Here is a 19808-nt window from a genome sequence, read left to right as displayed (position 1 = left end):
GCAAGATAACATATTCGACATCACTAATTTTGCTGTTATTTTTCACTTCCTTTGATCAGGAGAGAAATTGATTGACATTTAAATCCATTTAAGTTCTATTGGTAACAGATTTTTTTTCTCCAATAAGACACATAGGATTTAAAATACCTAAATCCACTTTGTTCATTATTATTTTTTTTCTTCTTTTTGTTCTTCATTGTCTCTTACTTCCAAGGAATGATATTCCTAATTCTTTTTAAAGAAAGCAAGTCACTAACCATCGTTTTTAAAAAGCAAAAACATGATTAGAAATGAATAAGGTGATATAATTTTGTCTCTAAAATAAAAAAAAGCTTCCATTCAAAAAACCGTGTTAATGTCCTGCAAAGTAAAGTACTCTTGGATTTTTGATATTGTAATGTAAATTTTTGACATACAATTAAACATATATTTTTTTAAAAATGAGCCGCAATTATTTTGAGCCCTTAAGTTAGTGTGTGTTCTCAAAGGCACTCCATTCAGAGGGCTACAGTTTTCTATGCCTAGGCCGCTGGGAAATTGGACCTACAATATAGTGCTCTCCATGCAATGAAAAGATATTGGAGTTAAAATTGTGTGCGGCATTTAGAAGTTGCATCTTTAGCAACCTAATAACTCTTGAAGTGGTTAGACCTAATGTTCATGTGGCAATGAATGCACAAACATGAGTTCTTAGCTCCAACCACTCGTAAGGTCTGATATTCCATATAGCATTATGATTGCTTTGCATTTCTCATAATTTGCCACACAGCCTATAAATCAATAGAAGAAATTTGCTGTAACAGGGATTAAGGAACTTGCTGTTACTGATTGAATTACTCTATAAGAATCTACCTTTTTAAGCAATTATAAAACCAAGTTAATAACATTGACTAAATGACAACTGAGTATGAGGCAACATGGTGATTCATATTATTATAACCCACTTTTCTTTGGGGAAAAATGCTTTTTAAACTCTTATATTGTGTGAGATGATAATACATTTTCTCAAATTAAAATGATGGAAAGATGTAGCTGTGACACTTCTTTCTCATTTAAAAAATTAAATTGCCATATTGCTGAAGTTCCAATTCCCTTTAATTAAGTAACCATTAAAAGGCTTCAAACTGATTGTTCAAAAATTCTAACAGATGTGAAACTGATTCCTTCATCTAGATACCAGAACTAATGGCCAAGTCATTACTGTCATTTGTATTCATTTGCCACTTAAAATTAAAAGAATGTCCACTTAAGTTAAATTCTGAGGAACACACACCTTGTTTTATAGTCTACTATGGATGTGATGGTTGGAATGGCAAAGAAACTGCCAATTTTTCTTTTCTTTGACAGCACTTAGCATATGGTACCCAGAGACTTTTATGGATTTAGGTTTCAACATCAAAAAGTAACACCAAAGGGCTGGGCTGGGCTCAGTGGTAGTGCACTTGCCTGGCATGTATGAAGCGCTGGGTTTAATTCTCAGCACCATGTATAAATAAATAAAAATAAAAATCTATCAACAACTAAAAATATATTTTAAAAAGTAACACTAAAACTATAAAAATATTTATTGGCAAACTAGTACCTGTCTTTAATGGAGACAGCCAGCTAACCTGCCAAAATAACATAAACTTTGTATATGAGTAATATGCAGATTAGCATAACCCCACTCCTACAGAATTTCAGGACAAACTCATTCTTTGTGACTACATGGAAGTAAATATATAGAAGGGTTCAGTGCCCCAGAAAGACTGGATTCTTACTATGTATCTATCTGTTATCTACCTATCACCTATCATCTATCTATCCATATACCTGTCTACCTATCCCTACATACTTCCAATAAGTGTAATAGGTGGGGAAAAAGATGAAAAGGCAGTCCCATGCCTCCCCCACTATTATATCTTTATTGACTGTCCCAGGAAGAAATCGATTTATTTTCTTTCCTCAGAAATTTCCCAGTTACCATATATTTCCTTTCTTTTTAGGAGGAGGGTTTTGCTCACCTCCCTTGTTCCTAGTCGTGAGTCTCAGGGACATAGACAGATATCACTTCCAGAAGTAATCTGTTGAGTTTAATGGGAACAATCACAAAGTGAAACAGCCTAGACAGTGAGTGCATGACTTGATCAAATGACTGAACTGACTCCCATGCCCACTTCCAAACTCCAAACAAATTAATTAACTTTTTTCATATATAACCCATTTTTTAGTCTCCTTCAATTTAAAGTTATGAGTAATTTTAATAAAACTCAATTACATGAATATGGATGAGGCATTTAAAATATTGCCTAAACTTAATACTTGCTCAATAAAAATCGCTAATGTTATTCTTAAATGATTAAATCCATTTTCAGAATTGATTCTATCTTATTTTATTGAGATAAGAACACTCACCATGTAACCTACGCTGTTAACAAAGTTTTAAGTGCACAATACATTTTGTGTTGACTATAGGCACAATATTGTACAACAGATCTCTAGAGTTTATTCACCTTACTTGACTGTAAATTTATGACTACTGATTAGCAATTCTCCATTTACCTTTCCACTCTGACCCAAAACCCACAATTCTGCCCTTTGATTTTATGACTTTGATTATTATAGATGCCTCATATGTGTGGAATGTTCAAGTTTTTTTCTTTCCAAATTGAGTTTATTTCCTTTAGCCTAATATTCTCAAGGTTCACTCATGTTGACTCAGGCTGTAGAGTTTCCCACTTTCTTGAGGCTGAGTATAGTATCCTATTTTATATCTATGTCATGTATTCTTTATCCATTTGTTTGTCACAGGACATTGAGGTTATTCCCCTAACTTGTCTATAGTGAGTAGAGCTGTAGTGAACACAGGAGGGCTAAACCTCTTACAGATTCTGATTTCGATGCTATTGATTAACTATCCAGAAGTGTGACATCTGGGTTATTTCATACGGTAGTTTTAATTTTAATTATTGAAGAACATACATACTGTTTTGAATTTTGCACTCTTGCCACCAACAAATGTCCAAGTGTTCCTGGTTCCCTACATACCCACCAGCACGTGTTGTTTTTTATTTTGTTTTTCACGATGGATATCCAGACAGCTGTAAGCTGAGGACTTACTGTCATTTTGATTTGCATTTCTCTGACAATTACTTGCACTGATCATTGCTTTTCATAAACCTGTTGGCGATGTATATGTCTTCTTTGGAGAGATGTCTAGTAAGGTCCTCAGTCCTTATTTTATTTAGGTTATTAGTTTCTGTTTATCTTTGAGCTATAGAAGTATCTTATATTTCTTTGAGATGAACCCTTATCAGATAAATGGTTTGTATTACATAGGTTGACTTTCCACTCTATTGATTGTCTTCTTTGTTCTGGAGGACCTTTTTTAATTGGATGTGGTCCGTTTGCTTGTTTGGTTGCCTTTCTTTTGGTGTCATATCCATGACATTTTGGCAACACCAAAGTCCTAGAGGTTTTCCCCATATCTTCACCTAAGAATGTTTCACATTAGGTCTTACATGTAAGTTTCACCCATGGTGAATTTATTTTAGTGTGCTAATGTTTTTCAGGGTGACCCTTTCCCAGTATGTGCAAATAAATCAAGAGAGGGCATTTGACCCATTTATGGCCAATGAAATTAAAAAGGGACATCTTCTGGAATTCCTGTAGGAAAAGTTTATTTGCTTCTAAGATAGAATCACATGAAAAAAATATGCCTTTAATTTTTTTTCCTGTCTATATATTGTATCTAGCTGTTCACTTGCTGTAATCTTATTCTGAAAATACAGGTAACTTTGACAGTTCTAGACAAAGATGAAAACAAATAGGATTTTTAATGACAGAAATAAGGTGATTGTTAAATCTGCTCTGGATCTTACTCTACTAAAGATAATGTGTGCATACAATTTGAAACAAAGTCAGCTAGAATTTCTGCCCTCATTTAAATATCAGCCATTTCATATTTATCACATCCTGTCTTACATTATGTTTCTGAATAATTCCTATCCCTATATCTTCACTATCACCACTGCTAGATTATAAAATCTTTGAAAGAAAGAACAATGGAATGATAAAATATGCATAGATTTTGGAGTTAGATAGGTTTGAGTGCATATCTTATCTCAAATGCTTTTATTATAAAATCTTTTAAAAAGTTACTTAAATTTTCTGAGCCTCAATTTGGGGAATTGGGGAAAATAATATATACTCAATAAATTTGTGAGATTTAGATGAGTTTTGAGAGTTAGATGATGTCAAGGTGAAATGACTACCATTGCTTGGCTTTGAATGGGCACTCAGTAAATACCATTTCTGTTTTCCCTCACCCCTTATAATTAACATCTTTCTCTCCCTCACTTTTAGTAAATAATCAACAAATATCTTTTCCAGCTACAACTATTCTTTTTACTTTTTTGTACCATCAGGACCCAATAAGTATACTGGGAATTTTAGAGCACCTTACAGCATGTGTGAGGTTTGATATCCATTGGATCAGTAAATTCCAGACATCTCAGAATACCATACTCCTTCCTCTCCAAGTTTGTGAATCCTCCCAGACACTTCAGTGTACTTCCATTCATCACTTCTTGGTGAAAAATTTCCTGACTCCTCAATACAGAATTCTCTCTCTTAGCTTGAAATTCTGGACTCTCTACACTCCCAGGTACAACCTAGCACCTGTATGTCAGGTTATTCATCTCTTATCCTGTATACTGTTTATATTCACAATTAGAAAAATTAGAGGGCACATTTTACCTTTTCTTTCTAGCTCATGATTATACTTAGAAAAAGGGTGGGATTTCAGTCATTTAGGAATAACCATTTTGTATATAGGACTTTTCCATGGTTATGCATATAACTAGAGTCTCAGTTGCTTACCTGGGAACCCAGCCTAGTGGATGATAATAGCTGTGGCTTCAGACATCCTGCATTCCCATGCACTCCTCATTCCAACTCTAAGCAGCATAACAAGATTAAAGATAATAAGAATGATAATGAATTAATCCTAATTACTGTAAGTAAAAATTCACAAACTTCAGTACTGTATTATTAATAATACTTGAAATTTATCTTACAAGTGGTGGCAACATACTGTGTCTCCCTATACCGGTTTTGAAAACCACTGGTCTGGAGTTTTCAGGAAAGGTTTAAATATTTTCATCAGGTAAGTTGAGAAAGCACCTAATTTCTGGAATCTGTAAGGCCACACATTGCTTCCCTAATTTTTCCATTCTTAACATTCCTTCTATTTGAGTGATTACCTGAAAGCCAATTATCTACTAATAGGAATATTCTGCATGTCTATGATAGATTACAGGGGAATAGAATGTTAATCAAATTTAACCAGTGACTTATCAGAAGAAATCCCTAACAGTTTATTAAGAAATATAAAATTTTCTGTAGCTCAGAAAAGTCTTCCACTTATCTTAATTCTAAGGATCTCAGAGTAATGGAAGACCAGTCTCTACAAAGGTTTCATGATTGCTACAACAGTGAAAGGGGACATATGTACTTTAGTACTTTATGCCTTGGCATAAAGTATGTGACATACATGGTCTTTCTTACATTGCATAGGTCAAAGCAATTCATGTAGCCTCAACTAACTTCAAAGGTGCAGAGAAATTTAGTTATATATACAGCTGGAAGTAAACTCCAAGATTTGTCAATGCCTGAATGTCAACTATGAGAGATGCATGGCAGGTTTTAATACCATCCCTGTTATAAGTTATATGGATGACAAGAAGGCCACCATGAAAGGTTATAACAACATACAGTGATATTAATAATTATTGTCATTAATACTAATACATAAATATTATTAATATAACATATATGTGTGCATATATATATTTATATATGTGTGTGTATTTCTACACACATACACACACACAATTTTGTTATTGGTCCTTTATAATTTCTTCTCTGCCTTATTCAATTTATATTCCTTCTACTTCACTCAGTATTGGTAACTATACCACGTTTCTTTCAGTTCCTCGGTTCATCAAGATCATTCTATCTATAGAGAGATATTGATTATTTTGTGTTTGTGTATGTGTATTTATCTTAGATCCTTCACATATTTTGTTGGCTCACTCAGAATGCTTTTTTTTTCCAAAATTATTTAGCTTTCATTTAATCCCAGCTCTGCCAGGAAAAGTGCCCAATTGCAAAAGAGGGTAAGATGGGAGAAGGTAGCCTGGAACCGCAATGGGGGGAACATGAGGCAAAGGCTTTTCGTCAGACAAAACTGTCCTCAGATTTTCTCTGCATTGCCTCCTCTTTGTATGGCAGTGGATGGCCATGTTTGCACCTTGGTGAAGTGAGGCTACTATGAAGCATATGTGGTGGGAGGTTGAAATTAGAAAGTGCAGGGTCCTGAGCACAGGGTCCAGTCCATAGTAAGCCCCGATTGTGGCAGGCTTTGTGTTGTGCTGTGAATTCCAGGCTCTGTGATTGCAGTTGACATTGGTTGGCTTCAGGAATGAGGACTTTGCCCTAGACCTCCTCCCATCCTTCACTGAAGTGGTCAGAGGCTCTGAATTCACAGCATCTGAGAGCATTCACTCACAGCTCCCCCGAGAAGAGACTGCTACTGGGAGAATGGCTGCTTCTAAAAATTCTGAAGTGCTTCCTCTCTCACATCTACCTAGCCAATTGCTGCTTCTCCATCAAGGACAAACTTGGAGTTGTTTTTCATAGATTTCCTTAGCTTTCTGCTATGGCTTGGATATGGTTTGAATGTGCCCCCAAGGATTCATGTGCTGAAATTCAATATCCATTATGAGGTTGGACCCTAATCTATGGTGCAGGGTCAATGGGATTAGGAATAGATCACATCATCAGTAGGGTAGTTCCCATGATTGAATTCTGGTGACTCCAGGAGAAGAGGGAGAGACAGAGAGATACAAACATGTTCCCTGTCTTTTGCCATTTAACATCCTGTCTGCCTCTGGACTTTGCCACCAAGAAGGTCATCAGAAGTATCAGCTCACTTTAAAATCTAATCCCAGGATTTATATAGTCCCTGACCTCTTTATACACATTTCATTCTGTTGATCTCACATAATCCGGCTTGGGATGGGCTGCTTGGATCCTTGATTTTGCTCTCCAGAGAGTGTCCTTGTTATACTGTAATTCCCAAACTTTAGCACCAGATAGCTTGGAATCTGAGTTTTCTCTAGAATCTATGCATCTCTAGAACAATGAGCCTGAATAAATTTCTTTTTAAAATATCTTACCTAGTCTGTGGTTTTGTGTTTTTAGCAATACAAAAGGGACTAATACGATTACAAAATTAGATTATATTTTTCTCTTTAACATTATTATTGGAACCTATTTTTCATAGCACTTGGCTCAACAGTTATTATGAGAGTATCTGACATTCCATCTCCTTCTGCATGTTTTAGCATTTACCACAGAATGTCTAGTATGTAGTGTAAAACATGGCACAAAATTATGTGGAAAATAATTTGCTAAACTAACAAAGATTTCTTGGCCATCCAGAAATGCTACTTTTTTGAAAGTAAAATCCAATATAGATCTTTGTCCTTCTCTATCTTTTCTTTTGGTTTTTGGTCTTTCTTAAGAAATCATCTATGCAATTAGAACCAGGTCTTTGGAGAAGTGGATGGCTAAGCTTCCCCTTGAACCAAGTGACATGAATTTCAGGTGATTAGGGCTTTATATTGTATTTCACTGAATAGCTTTCAAATGATTTATATTCTCATGCTCTCCAGATAGACACAACAGGATTACATTTCTCTGTTCTATTTTCATTCTCCCAATGTTTGGCAAACGATTCAGCATATCACCATAACTACCAACTCCCCTGCCTCTTTCCCGGGCTGGGCGCTGAGTTGTGCTCACTTTAAAATCTAATCCCAGGATTTATATAGTCCCTGACCTTTTCATACACATTTCATTCTGCTGATCTCACAAAATCCGGCTTGGGATGGGCTGCTTGGATCCTTGATTTTGCTCTCCAGAAAGTGTCCTTGTTATACTGTAATTCCCAAACCTTAGCACCAGACAGCTTGGAATCTGAGTTTTCTCCTAAGTTTTAAATTTATTGAACAAATTGGTATTCTAACAAATTCAGATGTACCAATGTGGTGAGACTTCATTAGATAGCAAAGGATAGATAGTGCTTTTTTTCCTACTTTCTCTGAAAAAGGCAAACAAAGAATCAAATTTAATATGCGATGTTCCTCACGATGATTTTTCCATCTAGTCTACTTCCCACTTCCTTTTTTTTCCCCTTGCTATTCTAGTAAATATTACTAAATTAATTTCCTCTGGGTTGAATTTGTTAACCCAATCACAAACAATGGAGAGTAGAAATTTACCTGTACATACAAATTAGGTCATGAAAACCTCACAGTTTCCTCGAAGTCCAAAATCTAAGCTGACATCTCAAACCCCCAATTATGATGGCTGTTTTTCTCTGACCACTTAGAAATTGTTCAGTGTGTGTTGTTAATGACCCAATTCTTCTCTAAAGACTTTATTCTTTTCTCTGTCAATGGTGTGTTTTTCTCTTCAGTCCTTTGATTGTAGTCATATCTTAAAAGATAAAATCTTAAATCTTAATGTTAATTTATTCACTGTGTGTGAGGAAAAGAGATGTTTCCTACAGAAAGCATCCATCCATCACTTTGGTAAGATACCTACCAGGCAGTGGGACTCCTTCTTGACCAGGTGATAGAGTTCCTGAAAACCTTCCACTGTGCCTTTTTTACATGAGCTCCAGGGCTACTGTATCTCAATGCCTTCAGTTTGATTATAGTCAGACATTACTGTTGCTACACATAAATAATTTGAAGAGTAACACATATACAATGATTCATATTTGTTTTTATAGTTTACTATCTTTGAGCTACATTATTTTTCACTTTTCAGGTTCTTCTCCAGGGCTAGATGGGATTGAAATGTGTTTAGGGGGTGGGGTAAAACTGGAAACTTTTGAGTGTTGGGTTTCACTTTTCTCTTTTATTGCTTTCAGAACCTTTATCCACTCATTCCTGCATGATAATAATAGCCTCCTAAACTATAGTAACACCCCTTACTCCAAACTACTTTATACAAATATTGATCATTTACAGAATCACAATCTTCCAGTCATTTCCTTGCTCAAATGTCATTACTAGATTAGCTTGGTCTACTGCAGTGCTCCTCAAAGTACTCTTCTCACCCAGCAGCATGAGCACTGCCTGGAGAAGTATTGGAAATGAAATTTCTCAGACCCTATAACTGATTTACCAAGTGAAAAATTAGAGTAGGGCCCAGAAAGCTGTTTCAAAAAGCTTCTCTACATGACATCAACCCACATTCAAGCCTCATTCTGTAAACCAATTTGCACATTTTCTAAACACCAGTAAAACTGCAAAACATGCAACTTTAAAAATACTCATTATACTTTCTCAGGTCATGTATTTTGCTGACTCTGTTTTGTCTTTAAGAGATTTCAGAGATTTCACTATTATACCCATTCTTCCAACACTACAAAGAGTAATGTTGCTGTAATTTTCTTTATTTTTCAAGGCTCTATCTTTTAAAAAATTATCTTTTAAGGCTTTTTAATAGCCACTAATCAAACATGATCCTTATTTTTAAAAAATCTTCAAGATTATTTTATCCATTTATGGCTTGCATCATAATTTTATTTCTACAAACTTTATTTATAAATATTGTAAGTGATTACTGTTTTCACCCAAGAAGTTTGAAAGGCAGAAACTCCAGCCCATTCATCTTGATTTAGTAGCAATGTCCTGTATATCATAGATATTCAGCATGGGTAGATTAGTTGAACAAAGGAAATATCTTTTATCTGAAATAATAGTGCTTTATAAAGTCTCTTCTTGCTATCTTTAGATCTAACACTTCCCTAATTACCTTCTAAATCACCCATGTGAGTAACATGTTATAGAAAGTTATATCTAACTATAGTACAATGGAATAAGTTCTGACTTTAAATTGCATCAGATATGTATTCAAGTCTCAGACTCACATGGCCCCTTGGATGATTTCAGGAAACTCCCTGACATTTTTATATTTCATATATAAAATGGACCTATGTTGTATTCCTCATATGATTGTTATGAGAATTATATTTTAGGTAATAATATGCGCAGAAACAGGTTCACTATAAGAGGTTCGCCTTAACCTATAAGAGCTTAGTGATTATACAAGTTCACAGGGATAATAAATTATTGAAAAAAATGGAAATTAAATATTATTTTGGAACATTATTTATTTCTTATACATAGGAAAGAAGAGATTAAATACATTATAAGCAAGATATTCAGGTTAAAAACAGGTTACTTACAGGCTGTATTCAATGTGGCTCTTAGGAATATTAGTGAGCATCACTGTCACCTATCATAGTTATTTTCACAGATGAAACCTCTGACAGGACACTCTTCTATGCCTACAAAACCATCATGAGATACAGAAAATATGAGCCTGCATTCTGATCTAGAGGCCAGCACTTCCCTCCTATGTTCTTACCTTGAAGTGAACACCCTTGTTCAGGGCCACATTTCAGCCTTTCTCTGAGCCCAAGCAAATTTATTTTCCCTCCCACCAAATTGATTTTTGATTTTCAAATATATGTTCCAGGGTTTTTTATTAAATACTATTTTGAGTATTGGAACAGATGAAATAGAATTTAGATTACATTCATAAATAGGCTTCTTTGGTACCTCATCTGACAATAAACATCAATTTTTAGTTAACTTGAAAAAAACCCACAAGGGGAAACACATCAGTCCTCTTGATGTATATGCCTTCGTGTATTTATGTGAAAAGCTTTATCAGAATCTATGTGTCACCATCTGTGACAGCTCTAACTTTAATGCCCCATGAGCATCTTACTATAGTATACTATGGCCTTTGCAAATCGTTGGTTGAAATAAATCAATGAGGATTCTTTTCCAGTTACATCATTTTGCTTGTATTGTATATGTTATTCCTGATAAAACGAGAAATTTCTGAGATGTTGATTACTTATATCTTGTAAGCATTTTCTTACAATAATTTTATGAATGAAATTCTGTATTATATATCTAGAAATTACTTACTTTTCTTCTAACACTTTATTCACAGCTGGTTATGGTTGTGTGCAATAACCACAATTGTATCTATATGATCTAGCAGATCACACAGATTGCAATTCATGACTATGCAAGATACAGAATAGTTAAAATTTATTCTTGAAACTTGAAGTTTTTTTTGTATGGTAACTCTAAGAATAAGAGGATAAAGGCCTAAAAGATTTTAGTATTTATCTTCATTTGTATGTGCATGCATATTTGTGTATGTTTTACCACTGAAGTTATTCTGATTATCTGGCACTGAAGGACATATACAGAAAATGACATCTTATGCTCCATATCACTTAGTGATTATTGCATAATATATCATACTAAAATTTTGTGGCTTTAAGCAAGTGTTTATATTTATTAATATGTCTGCAGTTTTAAGCCAATTGGCTAACATAGACTGTGTTCATCTGAACAGATCTGCTTCTAGCAATGGATTTGGCTCAACAGGGATCTTGGTTGAGGTTTGGGTTGGTCTTCTGGGCCTGGGATGAGGAGACTGGATTCTTAAACGTTAGCACTTTTTATGGAGAGGAAGCTGAAAAATATAAAGTTTCTTAAGCTCTAAGTTCACAGCTGGTATACTATCATTTCTGTATATTTTTACTGGTTAACAAATGGTAACTTGGGAAAACCCAAAGTCAAGGGATGGGGAGATGTTTTCTGCTCTTTGTTGGAGGTACAACAACAAAGATGAAAGGCAAAGAGCATGCACAAAGAGAGGATTGAAAAATTTAGAACAATAATGCAATCTATCACATGTTCTCAAATAAAAACATAGTGATGTTAAGTAGTTTCCTAAATCTATTATGTTTTGCCTTATTGCTTCATCTCTGAAAATTGCTCTTGGAAAGTTTTTAGTTAAAATGTGCCTACAATCTAATGAAGATCATTCACATGGAGTGCTTATCCACATGCTCTCCTAGAGGTCAGGTATCATACCAATGTTGTTTTTTTTTTTTTCCTATAGTTTGTCCCTACTGGTAAGGAATTAAAAGAAAAACTCATTGAAGTGTTCTGTCTCATTTAAATTTAGTGTAACAATTGAGAACTCTGGTTTCAAATATTAGTCCTACCACCTACCAGTTACATTACCTTAATTATTTAAACTCTCTGGTCTCAGAGTCTTCATTTATCACATGCCTATTATGATATCCACTTGGCAGGATGCTATAAGGATTGATGAGATAATTTGATAAAGCAGTTGGCACAATAACTGGTACATAGGGTATTCAATAAAGATAGATGTCTAAGAGTAAAGAACATCATGAGAAACCATGAGCTATATACTGATACTAATGTAGCAAGTGCACATTTTAAGGTATTATCTTAAACATATAATTATAAAATTCCTTTCTATTTTAATAATTTTCTGGGTTAAGACATTCCTTGTAAAAATGTAAATTTTCTTCTACATATCAGGCACTATGTTCCAGGAATTGGAGGTACAACAACAAAAAGAGGCAGAAGAAATTATTGTCCACAAAGCAGAGGAAATAGGTTATAAGTAATAAATAATAAGAAAAACAAATAGTGTATATGAGATTTGTATATTATATCCATGTATAGATCTAATATATGTACATGTATGTATACATCTAATTACATATTTTACACATACCACAATCCTCTCACTCCCCAAATTAGCCCATGGTTTCCCTATATACCTGCCATGTTTTAACCAAATAATCTTTCCAAATATTGGAATATAATGAAATAGAACTTGAAACATGTTAGCAAATAGACCAATATTCAAATGACAATAAATATTAAGTTTAGTTAATTTAAATAAACCCTCAAATATAAACAATATATACAGAGGCTAAGGAGAAAAAATTACATATGGCAGGAATATATGAAATCATTGGGGGTGTAATTAGATAAATTAACTAGGGAAAAATTCTTGAATTCTTGTCTCTTACCAGTATTTGGTTTGAGAGCTCTAAATGTGAGTTTCATGGACCTATTGCTTTCTACACTAATAGTTTTTAATACCATTGAGAAGCCTCTAATATTAGATGCAGGATGTTGAATGGTTTTGTCCTAATCTTCTCAGTCCCAGGCCTGGGGAGAGATTATTTCACTTTAATGAGATATTCAAAAGATTTGTTAATAAGTACTAATTTAGGCAAAAGTTATAGAGCAGACACTCTCTGGAATTGAGTTGCACATTAATTCTTAGTTTAGTGTGCTATGTCTGATCCTATAACAGGCATTTTGACTTACCCCTCAATCATCCCTCAGTAGGTGGGTTTATGGCAAAAGTCAAGCAGGCATCCAACTCACCTATAATGAGGACTCTCTAGATGCAGGCCTCTCAAGGCACAAGAGACCTTATCTCTGCCCTCAGGGGGAGACTGACATTTAAAAGTAATAAGAATCCAGTGTTATATGAGCCAGAGTGAAATAATAAAAAGCATTATAGGCCTTTTGTTTATTTTATTTAGTAATGCTGACCCTAATTTTATCACAACTTTTTAAGTATACAATATGTGTATTATGTAGCCTTTGTACAATAAGACCCAAGTATTGGACCCAAGTAGTAACAACTTACATGTATAATGTACCTTATTGCCTTATTGTTTCTTTATACATATTGCCTTAATTGGATACCAAGCTGCAGTAAAGCTACTCAAAGTCAAACAATCAAGAAAATGGTAAAACCAGCAAAGTTACCATATAATGAATTGTCAAAATAGCAAATTTAAGACAGAAAATATCTCTGAAATGATGCAGTTAGTTTTGCTTATTAATGACACTTTAGCTGTATTTCAGTATTTGAATGTCCTATGTATAGTGGCTTTAAATTGTTAAGTCTGATCAGTTCCCCTGTTAGAATGATGTGATCAAAACAGTTTTCATATCCATCCACCAAGTTCTCTGGAGTGAAAGTACTATATTATTATTATTTAGGATAGTTCCCTTTTCATAAGCTCTTGTTCTCAAATGACTGCTATGTATCTCCAGGTTATTCTTTTCTTGAAATCTCAGACATCTGAGACACTGACTTCTTTTCTTTGATAATTTTCTGAATATTTTCTTTCATCCAGCTTGGTCTGTTTTTATTCCTGTTACAATCATTATGAAGAGAGTCTTTAAGCATATAATAATTTTTCTTTGAATAGCCTCTGTCATCACCGATTCTATCATCTCATCCTACTTAATTACACTTTGAAAATCTGACAGTCATTCAAATTGTGTTTTTATCAAGATTCAGGGCTTTATCTATCTCAAGATTTCATCAGTTTTGCTGGGATGGAGGGGGGTGAAGCAGGGGAAGCAAGAGATGAGATATCTGTACCTTTCTTAGGAGAGGCCCTACTTTCATTTATTACTCATTTTGAACCTTGCTGAATTAACCAGCACAGCAACAACATTAAGAGTGAATGTTTGAAATTTCAAGCAAATTACACTCATACACAAAAATCAAGGCAAAAAGAATGGAAAGTCTTTGACATGCATTTACCAAATTATTTTTTTCTCTTTTCATGTTTCTCCCCCACCCACCCCAGGGTAGCATTGAGTTTTTAGAGAAAACCAGGATGCATTTTAGTCTAATATTGAATTGCAATATTCAGAAGGATGCTTTTATATACACCTTGATTATTTGAAAAATAATCTTTTTAATCGAATAATACTATCAGATAATTCTAGAGTAATAAAAATAATACTGGCAATAACAATAACAACAATGATAACAATAACAAGGCATATGCTGAGCACTCAGCTAAGATTGTTCTAATAATTATCAACTTAATCTTTGCAAGAATGAAATTAATACTATTAATAAATTCTGGCATGCTAAGCCACTGGAATTTTAAGTTTCCTGTAATATGTAACCAAATTAATCACAGCTGAAGACACCTATACAAAAATTATAAGTATTAGCACATTATATTCCATAAATATTGTCTGTCAGTTTATTTACTTCACTGTGAAATTCTGATATCCATGTTTCACAGTTTTACTCATCCTCCATTCTTAATTTAAAATTCCTAGCCAGTTTTGGTGGCACATGCCTGTAATCTCAATGACTTGAGATGCTGAAGCAGGATAATCTCAAGTTCAAGACCAGTCTCAGCAATTTAGTGAGAGCTTGTCTCAAAATAAAATAAACAAATAAATAAAAAATGCTGGGAATGTAGCTCAGTGGTAAAGTGACCCTGGGTTTTATTCCCAGTATCAAAATTTAAAAAATAATAAAAATAATATATAATGAACAAAACTCAGGTTACCTATATGAAGCTTATTAACATAACCAACCCAGAGAAAATGGGAGAATAGGAAATTTACAAATTTACCTCTTATTTTATATTTATTTAAACATTTTATTATATATCTGAATTGTTAGTATAAGTTTAAGTATATACTTATTTAGTTATTTGAAGGAATAATCCTTTAATCAATAGAACCTAAGATATGACCCAGGATATGAAGAATCAGGATCAGACAGTGGTTGCAAGAATGAGCCATTCTGCCTAATTTTGAATCCTCACCTAGTCAAGAGACTTTGGATAGTTGCTTTGCCTTTCTATGTCTGAATATTTCTTCTAGTGAAACTACCAACACTGGATCATTATGATGCATAGATGAGATAAATTAAGCATGCACAGTATGTGCATTATATAACCAACTGTCATTATAAGCTATAGATAATTATTGTGGTGTGAATAATGTTAGAAATCCCTTTCCTAATTCTCGCCTCTTTCCCATCTACTTCAAAGTAGCATCTTTGCAATACTGTCAAAATATCTCAGATGTCTATCATTAAAGCTGACTGTTTAAGAGGATCAGGTTTATAGTGAAAGTATTGCTAAGGAGATAATATTTTAAATCACTAATGACTTCATACAATGAAATCTACCCAGACTTATGAACAGAAGTTACAGACTTTAGTCCCAAAGCTGCCTTTGTTCAGCTATGAAGTGGAAAGCAAGTCACTTTATCTTAAGACTCCTCAGGGTCCTTTTCATACAGGAAAATAATTCCTTTGCCACAAGGTTATATGGATATTTTTACAGATATTCACAAAGTAAAACCTTAAATACTGGGATAGGAAAATTTTCTTTAAATATATAGAAAGCACACATAACAAAAGATTGATTCATTTGACCATTTGAAAATAAAATATTCCTTTTGACGAATGACACACTAGAAGTGAGAGTTAGGCTATACAATGTGATGCTTTGGCAAACGTGTAAAACGTGGCATGCTTAATTCATGTCAATTAGTACTTTACACCCCATAAACATATAAAATTATGATACCAATCGAAGGAATTTTTAAATGCTAAACTCTTTTTCTCTATTTCATTTTTCAATGCTGAATGGTTCTAGGACTTAATCTTGGACCTTGTTTTTTTTTCCCTTTTACTTTTATTAGGTGATTTAAATATGCTAATTTGCAAATTGTATATACAGCCCTGATCTTTGTAGACCCAATTCATATCTATATCAGTCAAATTTACACATCTTTTGTTTTGTATCTGCAATAACTCCTTTTCTGTCTGATTGCTCCCAGTCTCAGTACACTGTAACCCCTCGGGAGCCAACTTTAGTGCTTCTATATCCTGGGTTCCACATATACCCTGTGCACACACAGCCATGTTTTTTTGGCTTACTTCCCATCCAGGGTATGTCAAAACCACATATTTCAGGTCCAGGCATCAACTGATTCATCTGAATTACCGTAATGTCTTCCTTTTATTTGACATCTGTCTTTCCTCTGATTTTACCCTGATCCACTCTACATACAAGAGCAAGAGTGAGTATTTAAATCAGAAAATCCAATGTTTTTATACTCTGTTTATTGGAATCAGAAGAACATTTATGATTCTCTCTGCTATCTGATTCCATATGATGCTATTCCTCTTTAGTTTTCATTAATGATGGTTTAGGTACAAGTACACCAATCTTATGTTCAGGTACATGTCATTGTGACTTTCACTATAAATGTTCCCTTTGTCTGAAGTATTCTTTTCTGTCTCCTTAAGTGGCTGGCTTCTCATGCTTTTGGTTTTAGATTAAACATTACTGAGTGCCTCCATCTCAATTATTGCTATACCTTTTGACTTCTGAGAAATACTCCCCACCTCTTTCTGAGTGATCAGTTCTGCATATCAATGAGTTTGAGGAGGAGTAAAACATCAAATTGTAAAATACAGAGTACTATCTTTACTAAATGTACTTCAATTTATACTTTCATAATTTAATAAAATCCACTTTTTTGAACTTTCTCTGAAAAAGAAATAATAATCCTTGTTTACTTATTGGTGTTTCTCAAAGGGAATCTTTAGTATTTTGTGGTAGGACAATCTTTCCTTGGATGTAGCTCTTACAAATGTGACAGTGCTTCTGTTCTCCTGTTGCTAACGCCAATGCCACCTAGTCATTTTGATAAGGTAACCAGACTCATACACATTTTCAACTGTGAGCTGCAAAGGTGATATTGGACCCCGGTTGAAGACCAAAGAAACAGCTAACAGATTCTGTTTAAAAAAAAAAAAAATTCCACTGTGCGAATACCGTGTTATTGTTGATAACAATTCTTGATGTTAAGAAAACAGGAATCTCAGAAAAATGCAATACTTTGCCTAGTAAATGAATGGTGAAGAAAATAGCAAGACTTCAAATTCTACATATATTATATTGCCTGTGCACAAATGCCTATAATATAGAGGCAAATAATATTAAGAACCAAAACATGATTATAATGAAAGGGCTATGGGTTTTAAAATGAGTATAACATAAGAGTTTAGTCTATTGTTCAGGTAGGACTTTCTAGAAAAGGGAAAGTTAACCTGATTCACAAAATAAAAATGGCAAAGCACTTAAAAGATAAAATGGTGAGATTCAGGCAAAGGGATTACCATGAGCAAAAATGAAATATGGAAACAATAAATAATCAGATTTGACGATGGAGGGCAGGAGTGTACTGAAAGCTTTTTGGAAACACAGGATATGACTATATTGTGGAAAACCTTGAAGAATTTGTACTCCATTTGGGAGACAATAGGGAACCTTTGGATGTTTTCAATAGTATCAATAGGGTAAGTAATTGGAAGAGAAAAATGAGAAGAGGAAATAATTAGGCAGCTCCAGAAACACCAATCAACTTGAATCCCTTAGAGATAGATATCTTACAGTTTAATCTAGTTTTCTTCACTGAAGTGAGGAGGTAGAAAGCAGGTCTTGGATTTAAGCCGTATTTGAATTACTGCCTACTCAATTACTTTCTATACAATTTTGACCATATATAACCTTCCTGTGTAAAATCTATTTAATGGTCATTATGTAACAATTTATATATGATGGACATAAAGAAATCACTCAATAAACTATAGCTATTACTCTAAATATTATTATTAGGTTATTTGCTTCCTAGAGAACATGTTGCCTAAATGGCAGAATTCATTAACATTTTTACATCTGGGGAGCATCTGAGAATTCTAGGCTTTGTGCATGAATTCTATTATGTTATCCCTAAAAAGAATGAAATGCCACCAATAAGTGAGTCTTAACTTCATGTATACATGTTCTGGAGTGACGGCTATCAGCCCACTACACTACACATTAGCTTTTTGATGTCCTTCAATGATGTCTGAATTAAAATTTGAAAACATTGTTATAACCACGAAACAACCCAAATAAGCATTCTCTACTGACTTTCCCTGAAACCTCTTGACAATCACTGGCAAAGCCAGAAAAATAGGATTAGCTCTTTGGATTTTCTCCATTGCCTTGGTTATTAAGCCAGAACTTTAAGCTAAGCCATTCTGAGGCAGAAGAAGAGAAACAGAAGGCTAATCAATTATGTAGTAAACTCAGGCTAAATATTTGTAGAAGCTTCCTTCGCCAATGAACTTTAAGAAGCAAATTCTCTTGCATATACTCATTATCCAAATTCTAGTTTATTTTTTCCAACTAAAGTTGTGCTAGGTTCTCCCTGGAATATAAAATAAAAGGAGGATAATTAATAATTACTAAACCTCAATAATATATTATGCATTTTGTTTAAATATCTTTATGTTCCTTACTTAATGCTCAAGTACTCCACAGAAACCCAAGAAAGTAATCAACATAAAATTGTAAACAATGATGATTTCATTTTTTCTTAGCTCTGTACTAAGTGCTGTAGGAAGTTGTGTGGCTATTGAGCTCTGGAGCAATATTTTAAACAAAGATCTGATTAACTGTACCATACTATACTCATTCTCTATTCTTCCTCAAATGAGATTGTACTTATTATTTCTTTTAAAATCCACATAATATCATTTCCTTCTCAGGAATGTTTAAAGAATATCTAAGAAAATATATGTAAATAAAGCAACTGTGAAGTCTGACCTATATTAGAAATACAAAAATTGAATATTTTGTTATTTATTTGCAAAATACAAATGCAAATAAGGACACTGAAGATTGCTACTGAACTTCAAAAACTATCAGTAGCTACTAACAACCAGGGACTTGCTGCTATATAGTTATTTAGTATTTATTTATTTATTTATTTATTTATTTTTTAATTTTTTATTGTGGGTTGTTCAAAATATTACAAATTTCTTGACATATCATATTCCACACTTTGATTCAAGTGGGTTATGAACTCCCACCTTCACCCCATACACAGATTGCAGAATCACATCAGTTACACATCCATTGATTTACATATTGCCATACTAGTGTCTGTTGTGCTCCGCTGCCTTTCCCATTCTCCACCCTCCCCACCTCC

Source organism: Marmota marmota, unplaced genomic scaffold (assembly GCF_001458135.2).
Source record: "Marmota marmota marmota unplaced genomic scaffold, marMar, whole genome shotgun sequence".
NCBI classification, from domain to species: domain Eukaryota; kingdom Metazoa; phylum Chordata; class Mammalia; order Rodentia; family Sciuridae; genus Marmota; species Marmota marmota.
This window is presented reverse-complemented; position numbering follows the sequence as displayed.